Genomic DNA, 15,192 nt, shown 5'->3' with positions numbered 1-15,192 from the left:
CTACTGGCTATTTTGGATAGAGATAGCTCAATTATAAGAAATTTCTTCTAAAAATAAAATTTAAAAGGAGAAGCCTAAAATATCATTTTAGAGTTGATTAGTACTTTTAGCCGTCTAAAAATTGTCCTGTTTCTAGAAGTCATATAAATGAATTTTTTAGCGACGGTGGCAACTAGAATTGTCTCTAAAAATAAGTACCGTATAATGTTGTTCACCTACTTTTGATTGTTGCATAGAATCAAAAACAAGACAATATAGTATTAAACAGTAGGGATCTTCGTCTTTAAAGTATCATCTCTTTGGGATTATACCGTTGAGATAAAGATAGAGATGAACACTTCGGAATGCCAAAGGCTTAAGTGAACATATTGCATGTTCCTTTCTTCATTTAACCTTGATCCGAAGGTTATACAGAAAAAGGAAATGACAAACAAAAAGACTTGTACATCTTTTGATCATAATAGAAAGTACGAATAGTAAAAGATAAATCTAAATTATTTGTCTGTCTCAAATATCATTCCTTATAATATGATAAACGTTACCATGCATACCTTCGGCTTCACACAAATGAGAGTTTGAAGGTAATCTAGACAAGGAGAGTTCTTTTCCTTCTTCTTTCTCCCGAAAAAGGGGCTCCTATGCAAGATGTTGTTCATCTATTTATAGGGAGAGATATAGCTTCGTATGAAATTATAAGCATGTCCACAATGCTTGTACATATGATTTACAAATAACACAAGTGTAGTATTATCTTCTATCTTTGTCATCTTGGCTACGAAATCTTATAGATACCTTCTTCTAGCCTCATTTGACTTTTGCATTCGTCTTCCCTACTGTTATGACGAAGCTAATTCCTTTGCCCTTTTTCTTGATCTTATTTCGAAGGTAACTAGCGCTGAAGCACCTGCAACACCTAAATATGTGTCGAGAAACAATGGTTAACTGTGTTTTTGAGGATCTTAGAAAGATGAAAGACCCCAATAGTAGCCCCTCGCAGTATTAGTTTGTTTCCTTGTAACGAACTCAGGCTGCGAAGCGAACAGAGGCCTTGTGCCGAAGGTCTGAAAAACATCTTCCCGTCGCTAAATCGTGAAATTTTTGAAATACGGAGGCCATTTTGCAATGGTAGTTTGCGTATAAATAGAACAGACATTGTAAAATATTTATCGTGCTATTCAGTTGCTTTGAGCCATTAAGAATTACACTTGTTTTTAGTTTTCAGTTGTTTTTAGCTTGAGCTAAGATGGCCGAGGGGAGGAAGAGTGAAGATCTTGCGCTAGCTGGGTTTTACGAGGCCATGGAGAAAAGTAATGCTACGAAGATTGCTGACAAGATACTAGCTGGATTGTTAGATGATTCCGAGGATAGCAAGGATTTTGACTTTGGGAGTGATGTTGATGATGTCGAAGATCGACCATGGAGACCAAGCCATGTTAACTTCGAAAAATCAACTATGAAAATGGGTCATATTGAGGCTTTGAAAGGTAAATATTTTCATGATATAACCATAGTGAGGCCTGGTGGAGAGAACATTGTTCCTCTTCCCGAAAAGGACGAAGTAGTTACTTACCGAAGCTTTTTAAAGACTGGGCTACGCTTTCCTCTCCATAAGTGCTGATCGAGGTTCTAAAAAGATTCGAAATATATCTTCATCAGCTTACCCTCAAAGCTCTAATTAAGGTTGAAGTCTTTATTTGGGCAGTGAGGAGTCTAGACTTAGAACCAGATGCTGGCTGTTATTGCAATATTCACGAGCTCTTATATCAAACAAAAGCTACTCATTGACGACATTATCGCCGACGATGTCAGTATGCTGGGTGAGCTTAGTCGCTGCATGATCAAGAGTAGTGGTCTGTCCCGAAGGTGCTTCTCAGCAGCACCTCGCTCTTATTAGGTGAGGGAAGCCTAACGCTCATCCTATTGGGCATGCATGAGCAACTTCACAATGGAGTTCAGTCGCAGGCTCATTGGCCTCATTGGTGACATGGGCATCCTCCACTCACACTTGTGGGTAGCGACGACGATAGTGGTGGTGTCAGGAACGATGCACTATAGTAAATCACAAAACTTCCGACGGCAAAGTCGTCGAACATAAGCATTAAACCGTCGGAGATAAGCTATGTCCGACGGCATCCGTTTATCTCTGACGGCAGCTGGCCGTCGGACATAAGAGGTCAGAAATAGCAGTATGTCCAACGGCGGCATAAGAGATCGGAAATAGCAGTATGTCCGACGGCCACCGTCGGACATACACTATCTCCGACAGCCACGTCCGCCCGTCGGACATAATGCATGTCAACCGTTTTAACGGTCGCAGGTGGGGCCCACATCCCTTATGTCCGACGGCCTGGCATTAGCCGTCGGACATAACAGGCTCTTATGTCCGACGGCTGACGCCAGGCCGTCGGACATAACAAATTTCAGCAATTACAAAAAAATATGTTTTTTAAAAATTTCTGACATTTTAAAAAAACACAGATTGTATACACATATACACAGAGTTCATATACAACCACATATTCACAATCACAAATACATTCACATAAGTATTCACATTCACAAATTTAACGTCACCTCACATTCACAAACATATAGTTCCAAATAGTTGCAACAAGTCTTTTACATCAACATATAGTTCCAAAATAAAAACTGAGTGATAAGGTAGAGGTGCATCGGTCCTTTTATTCAGATCTAATCGGTACAGGGCAACAAAGGTCCAGAACTGTCAACCTTGACACCTTAGGACTGCAGCACATTGACCTTCATGGGCTCGAGCAACCAACCTCAGAGGAGGAGGTGTGGAACACCATCAAACAGCTTCCTCCGGACAAAGCCCCGAGGCCTGATGGGTTCACAGGCTGTTTCTATAGGGCCTGCTGGTCAATCATCAAAAAAGACATTATGGCTGCTATCCTGGCTGTCTGGAACAAGGACTTCCGGAATTTCAGATACCTCAACACAGCTTTCATCATTCTTTTACCTAAGAAAGAGGATGCCATCCTTGCTAAGGACTTTCGGCCTATTAGCTTGATCCACAGCTTCGCAAAGTTAATCACGAAGATCATGGCAAACAGACTGAGTGGCTATATGGACAAGCTGATTTCTAGGAATCAAAGTGCGTTTATCAAGGGCCGATTCATCCAAGACAACTTCATGTTAGTTCAGCAGACTATAAGATTGCTACATGCTAAAAAACAGCCTAGAATTCTTCTCAAGCTGGACATATCCAAGGCCTTTGATTCGGTGTATTGGTCTTTCTTACTTGAAGTATTGGAAAAGGTTGGATTCGACCCTATATGGAGATATGTGATCAGTGGGCTGCTTATGACCTCCTCTACCCAAATTATGCTTAATGGAGTGCCTAGGGAATACATCCAACACAAGAGGGGCCTGCGGCAAGGTGACTAGCTATCCCCTCTTCTTTTCATCATTGTTATTGATGTTCTCAATGGCCTAATTGTTAAAGCTGCTGATGAGGGACTGCTCCAACCCCTTTCAACTCGTTCCATTCAGCACCAAATATCGCTTTATGCTGATGATGTGGTGATGTTCTTGAGACCGGCTGCTAGTGATCTGCACTTGGTAACCATGATATTGGAGTTGTTTGGGGACGCCTCGGGGCTAAAACCCAACGCACAGAAAAGCAGTGTGGCTCCCATTCACTGCTCTCCGGTGGACATGGAAATGGTGACCCAGATTTTTCCTTGCAAAGTTGAAACACTTCCTCTCAAATATCTCGGGTTACCTCTCTCTCAGGAAGTTAAGCAAGGAGCAGCTGCAACCACTAATTGATAGGCTTGCGGACCTCTTACCTAATTGGAGGGCCGACTTGATGACTCGAGCTGGAAGAGCTATCCAGGTGCAACATGTACTCACGACAACATTTATATATCACGCCATGGCTTTGGATTTACCTAAGTGGGCTATCAAAGCCATTGACAAAATTAGACGTGGCTTTGTTTGGAAAGGTCGAAAGGATGTGCTCGGTGGTCACTGCTTAGTTTCTTGGGGCAAAGTGACAGGATCAAAGGAGCTTGGTGGTCTTGGAATCTCTGATTTACAAAAGCTGAATTGGGCCCTTTGGGTTAGATGGTTGTGGTTGGAAAAAACAGACCCCTCGAAGTATTGGGCTGATTTACCTCTCTAGAGTTCCAGCATTCTGAAATCTATCCTCTCTACAGCTATGATTACAGAAGTGGGTGATGGTCGTAACACCTTGTTTTGGAGGGATAGATGGTTGATGGGACAGAGGATTGAGGATCTAACCCCTCATATTTTTGCCCTCGTCCCAACTAGGATTGCCGATAGGAGAACGGTGGCATAAGGTATTGTGGAGATGGCTTGGATCCGGGACTTGAGAGGCACCATCACTTGGGCTGTCCTCTCTAATTTTTTGACTCTTAGTGAAGTCATTGCAGATTTCCCTTAGTGATGGAGTGTCAGACAAGCATATCTGGAGATTTTCCCCGACCGGCCAATACTCTTCAAAGTCGGCTTATGATATGCTATTCCTAGGATCCACTTATTTTGGAGCCTTTGAGCGCGTTTGGGAGTCTTGGGCACCTTCAAAGTGCAGTTTCTTCCTTTGGCTTGTCATGCACAATAGATGCTGGACTGCAGGTCGTCTTGCTAAAAGAGGACTACCCCACCCCAGTGCGTGTACCCTTTGCGACCAAGAAGAGGAAACAATACAACATCTTCTCATCTCTTGCGTCTTTGCAAGACAGTTCTGGTACCTCTTGCTGCGCAGGTCTGGGTTGCCTAATCTTTCACTAGACAATGCTCTTTGCAGCCTAGATGACTGGTGGAGCAGGGCTGTGGAGAAGATTCCCCGAGATCTCCAATCAGGCTTCAATTCTCTAGTTATTCTTGGCGCTTGGAGCCTTTGGCGTCAGCACAACGACTATGTGTTCAATGAGAGGTCACCGAGCCTAGCGAGTGCTCTCACCCTTGCTGGTGATGAGCTTAGGATGTGGTGTCGTGTCGGGGCCAAAGGGTTGAACTTGCTTTCGACTCTTGTGTTTATGCTTGACCCAGGGTGATAACCTTATGTCTTGTTCAGAGTGGTTGTGTGTGGTGCATGTGCTGTGCCTTGTGTGTCTTGTTGTGTCGTGTGTGTGTGTTGTGTTGTGTTGTGTTGTACCTTCTTCTATCTATTAATGGAAAGATACGCAGGTCTCCTGCGTGTTCGAGAAAAAAAACTGACATTGTTCGACGGATAGTCTTGACATGAATAGTGATAGTTCCAAATTAAACACATTTGATGAACTATCACTCATATCCATCGCCTGGTTGGTTCGAGTTATAGCCACTTCCTCCAACTGGACTCTGCGTGTTGAAAAGGTTGTTCACCTAAGAATGCGATGCATCGTCTTGACCAGACCCATCTCCAGGTACAGCAACTAGAGCGGGTGGTGTCTGAAATCCCTATAACACAAGCACATGAAATAGTAACCACTCAATTTTTCATTTAAACACATAAGGCATCTATGAACATGTCACACACGCATATGTGTACATACCATAGGGAATTGTGATGGAGGCGGAGGTGGAGGCGACAACATTGGCATCGACAGTGCAAAGTCTGGAGGCGACATCCCATATGTCAGCATCGAGACGCCCGCTTGTTGTGCTAGTTGCTAAAAATTATATACAAGCCATTTTTCAGAAAATAAGGTACACATCATGTGTTTTGCAAAATAAGGTACAAAATGTTACTTCAACTTACCGAGAGAAGAGCTTGATTATGGGCCTGGAGGTTTGCATAATACTTATCATTCTTCTTCTGGTACTCAGCTTGTTGTCTCTAGTACTCCAATTGTTCCCTCAAAGCTGATTGATGATACTCTGCCTGTTGACGCAACACTGCAAGCTCTATCGCTTGGGCGGATGATCGTGAACGGGACGACTGTGAAGACGAGGATGTGCACTGTCGTCCACGGTGTCTCAGCTCCCTATAATCAATCGTAGAATAAAAAATACCCAACCTACAAGAGTGAATCATGCACTTAGTATAGTAAATCATGGACTCAGTTGAATCGCAAGCATATGAGGATAATTTTGAAATCCAAATCAAATAAACCCACCGTCCATGGGCTTGTCCTCCTGTGCTAGCATATGCTGCCTGAGAGTCGATTGGCTGGCTCCTCTAATCGTACTCCTGTCCATGGCGTTGAACCATCTCCTGCCCATACGAAGCCTGGAGGCAACAATACCAAATATAAGTGCATCACCAAATTGATGGACAAACACATAATAGAGTACCAAAAACTCACTAGACGGTCGGTGGCCGTCTGAGTGCATAAAACATCAGGATTCTAAGGAGCAGAACCCCTATGCCCTTGCATATACACCTCCACATCCGTGGGCGTACGGTCCTGTACATACAAGTTAGAATGACACATTTCTATGTAATTTGAAGTTACAACATACTGTGACATACCATTCGCTTAGCCAAGCGCACATGTCCATCAACGCCGTAGTTGTGGAACAACTCAGTCCCACAGTTTCCCATGTTCCTTTCGGAAATGGCAGGAAACTCAGGGGAAGCCCACCATCTACACAAGGCCTGATAACCCTCTGATCGGGTGGCCATCCACGGCACCGACACCTACATGAAATTTTTTCAATAAAGCAAATACATGGATTCGTGCGATATGAGATGCAACAACTTGTTTACCTCAAGGTATTGCTCCTCCGTAAGGTAAATTGATGACCACTCCGCCTTGGTATTTGGCATCGGTCGATCATCAGCACTTGCTCTGTACCATGCATTTATAGCCTGAATTCGTGCATAATACATTACATCTACAACGACATCGTTTGCGTTATACTCAAACACGTAACAAGCATTCATATCATATGATCCATCGTCCGGCAACTTGTACCGTTTCTGCAAAAAAATAGTGTTATCATAAAAGCAACCATATATGGGATAACTAAATTAGTATAAACAATTCATACCAGAATGCATCCCAAACTAGTGCTTGTGTGTTGCCAAACGTTCTACAGACACCATAGCGATAATGCTCCCAAGTGGTGGCGGGGACAGAATCGCCACTAGGCAAAGTCACAAGACCAGGCCAGTGCAGACGAACAAGATTACCAAGGACCATGTTCACTTGCCTGTAGTGTCATGTGCCTATGAACGAGTCGTCGATCCAAGTCCTGCAAGCAGAAAACAATGTAGAAATGAAAACATAACTTTCAATAACAATTAAGCAAAGATATGTCACTTTCAACTAGGCTTTATCAAAACCTGAGATTCGGGTGGAAGCTCTGGAGGTGGTCCAACAAAATGCAGCTTCCTCGTTCTCCTAACTCGAGAAGTTCTAGACCCAGCTGCGGAATCTCCACCAGCACCAGAATCCACGCCTGCAGAATACCCACCAACATCGTCTCGAGCATCATGACATTGTGTTCCTCTGCAAAGTACAGGCCATTGAACGATGCTATCTCTTTGTATTTGAATTCTTCAGCGATGCACCCTTCAACTCGTCTCTTATTACCAACCATTGCACGTAGCTTCTTTAGTGTCCTTTCGATGTGATACATCCATCTATACTACACAGGACCTCCTACCTTAGCTTCGTATGGTAGGTGAACAAGTAGATGTTGCATCGGATTGAAGAAACCTGGTGGAAATATTTTTTCAAGTTTGCATACCAAAATCGGTATTTGTTGCTCAAGCTTCTCCATCATATCTTTCTTTATTTATTTAGCACAAAGATGTCTATAAAAGTAGCTTAGCTCCGCTAATGCTTTCCAGACATCATTTTTTACAAAACCACGAAACATAACAGGAAGGAGTCTTTCCATTATTATGTGGTAGTCATGACTCTTCAACCCGGAAAACTTGCCCGTCTTCAAATTCACAGACCTTCTAAAGCCCGCGGCGTAACCATCTAGGAACTTTAAGTTTTTCAACCATTTCATCAATTGTTTCTTCCTTTTAGGTTTAATATTGAAAGGAGCACGTGGCTTCTTCTAGTTCTCTCCTATCTCCATAGTTGGTCTTCTATAGATTAAGGCCAAGTCTTTTCTAGCCTTAGAGTTGTCTTTTGTTTTGTCAGTGATATTCATGCAAGTGCTGATAATGCTTTCACCCATATTTTGTTCCTGGTGCATCACATCAATGTTATGCATTAGAATCAAGGATTTCATATAAGGGAGTTCCCATAGACCACATTTGTGAGTCCAATTATGCTCGGTTCCATAACCTTCAAAACGATTTCCATGTTCGTTTAGTTACAAATCATTAAGTCTTGCGAGAATCTCTGGACCACTAATACGCTTGGGTGGTCCCCTCGTCACAATCGTGTCCTTTTTGAAAGCGTTCCTATCGAACCTGAATGGGTGATCCTCTGGCAAAAAACATCTATGGCAATCGAAGTAACATATCTTTCCACCAAACTTTAGTCGAAAGCATAAAGTGTCTTCAACGCATATCGGACATGTTAAAATCCCATGACAACTCCATCCAGCAAAGATACCATAAGCCATAAAATCGTGAATAGACCACAAAAACGCAGCTCTCAGGTTGAACTTCTGTTCTTGTAACAATCGTACGCTTCGACTCCTTCCCACAAAACTTTCAATTCTTCAATCAGGGGTCTCATCATCACATCGATCTTTGTTCCAGGATGATCCGGACCAGGTATTACAAGACACAAGAAAATAAATTCATATTTCATGCAAAGAGCTGGTGGAAGGTTGTATGGAACAGCAAAGACGGGCCAACATGAGTAGGACGTTGCAGTTAGATTGAAAGGCAAGAAACCATATGTTGCCAAACTGAAGCGAACATTCCGCACTTCATCAGCAAAGCTGGAATCAAAAGCATCTAGTGCCTTCCATGCATCTGTATCAGCTGGGTGCGCCATGACATTTGGATTCTCATGTACCCCTTCTTTGTGCCACCTCATGTGTCTCGCTGTATTCTTGGAGATGAAAAAACGTTTCAACCGAGGTATAAGAGGCATGTAACGAAGCTGCTTACGTGCAATCTTCGTCGTCACGGTCAAACCGTCGTCGTTTTCAACCTCTACGAATCTACGCTCACCACATACAGTACACTTCTTCTCACTCGCGGTCTCCTTCCAGAAAAGCATATAGTTGTTGTCACAGACATCGATTTTTTCGTAGTCCATACCGAGCCCAGAGAGCAACTTTTTGGATTGATACATGTCCTTTGGCATCTTGTGATTCTCCGGAAGTACATCACTAATCAAGTTTAAAAGCTCCTTGTAGCAATTGTTTGAGAATGCAAACTTAGACTTAATAGCCATAAGTCGAGTCACAAATACAAGGACGGTCACTTTCGTGTGCTCATGCAACGGCTCTCCGGCGACTTTAAGGAGTTCGAAGAACTTCTGAACCTCAAGTGTAGCTGGATCCTCATAATCGGTGGGTTGACTGGGGTTCTCAGAATCGACGGTTAGAAGCTCATGGCGTACATCGTCAAGCATCTCTTCCATCCTATCGTAGTCCCCCTCTTCATGTGACTGAACTTCCGATACAATACGAGGAGGTGGGTCCTCACCGTGGTGCACCCACACCTCATAGCCTGACATATAACCGTTCTTACAAAGATCTATCGACATAGTCCTCCTGTTAAGGAAATAAATGTTCCGACACTTGCTACAAGGGCACCTAACATCGGATCCAGTCTCTGACCGAGCAAAAGCACGATCGAGAAACGCGTCAGTCTTGGCAACCCACTCACTTGATAGAGCACCTCTTTTATTCCAACCTTCATACATCCATCGACGATCCTCCTCCATACTAGATACAAGACGTTAACTTAATTAATTATGATTACTAATGAACCACACTAATACAATATCACTACAGAAAAATCATTTCATGGGACCCTAAATCAAATAAAATAACCTTATTTCCGAGGGCTTAATAATTACCCTCAGAAATTAAAAGTTTAAATTATATAGGCACTAATAAATAAACTAAAACAAGCTAATTTAATTACATAATTAACTCAAGCCATCGGATATAACAAAACCAAACATGACTACTAGCAAATAATCTATATGCATATACAAAATTATACTAAAAATTATAAAATTACTCACTTAGCCGGACGTTGAGCCAGTGAAGCGAGCGCCGACGGGGTCAGGGCGGGCGCCGGTGGCATCTGGGACGGGGGCAGAGGCTTGGGCGGGCGCGGGCTGCGTCGGGGCGGCTACGGTGGCATCGGGATGGTCACGGAGGCGGCCACGGGCTCGTGCTCGGGCGGCTGGGAGCCGCTTGGGCGACGGCGGAGACACCTTGCGGCTCCTTTGCGGCGGCGACGGCTGGTGGACATGCGGGAGCGGGAGAGACAGAATGAAACAGTGCGGGCAGAGGCTGCCGGTTAAAATCATTTATTTCCAACGGCCCCTAGGAGACCGTCGGACATAAGCTTATGTCTGACGGCTTATCTGACAGCCGTCGGACATAAGCTTATGTCCGACGGCCACTCTGACAGCCCTCGGATATACGGCGTTACGTTTGACGGCTGCCCGGGGCCGTCGGACATAAGAGAGTCGTCATACTTTTACTGTTTTACTGTAGTGATGGCACTGTTAGCAGTGGGAGGAGTAGTGTCAATGATAGAAAGTCTATAGTTGTAGCCCTATTCACCTAGTCTACCGCATCACCCCAACGTTTGTAGTCTCTCACAGTAACGTTCTCGACTGTAGGATCGGTAAGGCGGCCAGAGGGGGGTGAATGGGGGCAGATAGATTTTGCTTTCAAACACTAAAAATGAACACTTCACTTCAATTGAGATAAAGCAAATGCTTAAACCACGAACACATCAGCGAACAATTGATCTCATGATTACAAAACATTCCTAATGTTCACATGAGACCAGCAAAACAAACGGATCGTAAATCGGACACCAAAAAGTCCAAAATGGTCCAATACAGTATCTTCAACAAGTGTTGTTTTCAGCAGTATGAAATTTTGTTCTTGAATTCAAAAACTGAACCAAACGAACTCCGGTTGAAATGAAATTTTACATACACCTGAACAAATACGTTTCCAAGATCTCCCCAAATTTTGAGCTCAATCCGACTTGTGAATCACCCGCAGATTTAAAAATACAGCCAAAAATTGGGGTTTTGTTGGGGTTTTCTAGAACGAGTTCAAACTAAGTTTTTCTTAAATCGCGACCAAAATCTGCAACAACTAGGTGTATGCAGTGGTCCGAAGAGTGCAACTCACCACCAATCAATCCCCAAACCAAATTCTCTCAAAAGAATCAAAGGGTTTTCACCAACAACACAAGATCGGGGAAAAGGAGAAACCAAGACTATACAACTTCAGAAATTCCAGCAAGGGTACAAACTGAGATTTGAAGCCAAATAGCCCTATGGGCCGAATCGGTGACCCTTCCTCTGATTAAACAAGAAAATCAAGAACACAGTCGAAGTACAAAATCACTGCAGAACCCTCAGCTCAACTGGTGTCTACCTATAGAGAAAACTAGAAGCTCTGGAATGAGTGCTCAAAACAAATGGCAGCCAAGGGATACTGAAGTAACCAGCCCTCCCCTCTATTTATAGAGGGTTATTCTCACTTCCTAAACTACCCCTATTTACATAGAGCATATCCACTCCACCGAGGGCGAAATGGACTAACTCCTAGGTTTTCGATCCGACGGCCACGTCCTTCACACGGAGTTGCTTCGAATTGACGCACCCTCCATGATCACGCAGCGTGCCGCCACCGGTTCCCTCCGGAACCGCCACTGCCGAGTTTTGAGGCCCAAACTCAGCAAAACCAGCCATCTGTAGCGCTGGGTGGTTCTGATGCCCAAACCACCAAACATGTCGTGAGCACCGCACCTTGTGCACGTCCTCCACAATCAGACGCGTGTCCCGCCAGTCCTCGACCATGCCGGCAACATGGTCCACTCCACCACGTCCTTACACAAGTGCGAGTCCCAGGTGTCAGCCACCGCGGTTGGTCACCTGACTGCTCTGATCCATCAGTCAAGACCCAGCACTCGCCCTTCACCACTCCCAGTCCATCAGCACGAGCCCGCATGACCTTCACCTCAGCCATCGACCACCGTCCCTGTGCTCCACACCTGCACACCACAAGTCGATCGACATGGTTGCACAAGCATAACCTCACACTCTGGTCAGTCCACTAACTACCTCAGAGTGCTACCCGTTGACAATCACTCATCATCAACCCGAACCACAAGGGACAAGTCAACCTTGTGTTCGTAATTTCCCCCTTGATGAGTGCATTGTCAACACCACCATTTGAGCATATGTAAACAGAAAGAGGAAGAAGAAGAGAAACTTACTCAAATGACCATAAGCCAGATAAAAGCCAGACAAGTCATTTAGAGTAAGCAAAACTTGGTCCCCAAAGAAATGGGCAGCGACTCAACATGACCAAGCAAGAAAAGGCTAGCCCTCAATAAGAGGCAAAAGCAGGGTTCAATACCACTAGCCAGAAGCCAAAATCTCATCGGAGCACAAAAGGCTTTATCAGAGCATAAAAAACCAATTCAGAGCATAAGATCAGCACAAAGCTAAAATCAAAGCTAGTTCCTCCAGAAGGAGGCAAACGGCTCAACACAACTAGCAATAGCTCCAAATAACATATCGCGCCATCTTGAATGAGAGGAAGCCCGAAAGAAAAAATTCTCCCCCTAGATAGAGGAAACGAGAAATCTCAAAATCTCTTCCCCTTGTAGACAAGTAAACTCATCAAGCATAGACAAGGGTAGAAGGAAAAACTCCCCCTTGACAAGAGAATCTCCCCTGAGAAAAAAAAAGAAATGCAACAGAGAGCACGGGTGGACCTGATCGAATGGTGCGTTTTGTCCCTCGAGGGATAGTATCTAATGTGATCACTCGAACCACCACACCCAAATAAATTTGTCAAACCACCTCCGCACGCTAGCCCACCTAACTTATTCCTAACGGGTGCCGCTCACCATTAATTCCTCCATTCTATTGTCATTGGAGCCACCACTAGCCGTCCAAAATTAGCCAACTCGGCTATGATCCAGTCCAACCTACCACCACGTCGACCTCGCGCCATCCAACATTCGCAATTCCTCATTGAGACGCCTCCACTCATCCACCACAACATCCATCTGCTATCTTCAACTCGTCACCTAGAATTGTTGAATGTTTATTCCTGAATGGCTAAAAAACCTTGAATTGATAGATCTTGTTCATTGTAAATTTTTTAAAACGATGAATGGGCGAAGTAAACCTTGAATAGATGAATAGTTTTTCCCGTTGTACATTAAAGTAGATTTTAAATGGCTGAAGTAAACCTTAAATAACTGAATATTTTTGCTGCGTGCTACGGGCGATGGGCGGATCAGCTCGTAGACCTGTTTTAACTCGTGGTCGATTGGTGCGATTAGTTCTATGATCTGATTAATTTCCTGGTACGGTTAGTTCTCTGGTTGGCTGGTTAGATTAGAGCTATTGATCCCGATAATGAACCCTCGATGATGAATACGTGTGTGTATATATATATATATAAGATTTGTGATTTATGAAATAAAAATAACATTAACTAGATTTTATTAATATAAATCTCTCTAACCAAAATAAGATAGGAGAGGCCGGCGATTAACGCCTAGCGCTGTAGTGCAGGATCCACACAAAGGCAAGCTATTTGTGGCTGTCTAATTAATTGGGAAAGGCGCTCTAGCTGAATGTGTTAAGGGGTCTCAGTAATAGTGTAATACTTCTCGGAGCATAGATCTAAGATCCAGCTTGGGTCACGGTTGTTCTCATATGTGCTACAATACGATGGTACTATGTATGAGTGAGACAAAGATTCACGTGTTTTCTCGACTAAAACTCAAAAGCTATCTTACTCTCGCACGTCGGGTTATTTTTCGCTGTCTAATATATAAATATTGCACTTTTACTTTTGTGCTTTTAGAAAAAAAAATGGCACGAAACCTAGAGAAGTGAACCATGACCGACAAGTGCATTATTATACACAAGTAACAGAACCGGTGGTAACTAATGTTACTATTTGACAAGCTAATAACGCATTGTTCAGAGATTACTTGTCCCTGTTTGTCTGTCTAGCCCGCCTATTGGGAGGATGGGTTCAGCTCTAGTTAACTGCTCACCTGGAATGATTGATTAACAATCCAGCTGACTTTATGCATGTAGTTAACAACAATTATTTGACCGACACTTCTGAAATAACAATATACTCCGTATATATATAATATGTATAGCCACTACTAGGTTCGATTTCTTTGTCAAGTATCTCAAACACAAATGCTTTTTTCCAGTAGTGAGCATCGAGTCAAACATGAATAAACCAATTGAAGTAAACTAAACCACTGTCAAAAAGACGACTTTTTGTTCTTTATGCACAGGAATTGTTGGATCTTTTATGGGCTTGACCCATTTATTGAATAAACTCTATGGTGTGTAATGGTGGAGAATACCAATAGTACCACATTGGAAGTCCAAGGGTCTTTTGGCTTGACTTATATGGTGAGATTTATTCCACTTAACTTGAGAAGTCAAGAAATGAACAAGGGCGTGCCACGCGCGCGCGCGCCGCCGCCGCCGGCCGGGCCGGGCGTAGCGTGGCAGGCAGGTGTGGTGTTGTGTTGTGTTTTAGCACTCACTAACCGCGTTAACCTTTCAGTTGCATGTCTCTTCGTCAGCCAAGTGACCCTTCTCCTTCAGCTGGCCGACTCATGGCATGACTCGGCGAGAGCTGACCGACTCTTGGTGTGACTCGGCGAGACCTTTCTCCTTCAGCTTCCCTCTGCGAGAGGTTAAATAGAGGAGCACCCCTGTCACTCGGTACACGCGAAAAAACACTTGGGTATGATCAGTTTATTTACTTACTGTTTTGCGTTCTGGAGATTATATATGTTTCATATATTCATCTATGCTGTTTCATATGTATGAATGATTATATCTTATCTGTTCTGTCTTATTATAATATGATAGATCTGTCTGTTTTAATTTTACAGTCATGCTGTTTATGTTTCTATATGTTTATTTTCAATTGTTCAGTCAGTTTACATGTTTATCGTGTTTATATGATTTATATAATTCATATGCTTTATGTTCTCATGATCCATATTGTTATGGATATATTTAATGTCATGATTAATTATCTTTTATATGTCATCATCATAATAATAATTTATGGAATTAAAATGATACGAAAAAT

Source organism: Zea mays, chromosome 7, assembly GCF_902167145.1.
Source record: "Zea mays cultivar B73 chromosome 7, Zm-B73-REFERENCE-NAM-5.0, whole genome shotgun sequence".
NCBI classification, from domain to species: Eukaryota; Viridiplantae; Streptophyta; class Magnoliopsida; order Poales; family Poaceae; genus Zea; species Zea mays.
This window is presented reverse-complemented; position numbering follows the sequence as displayed.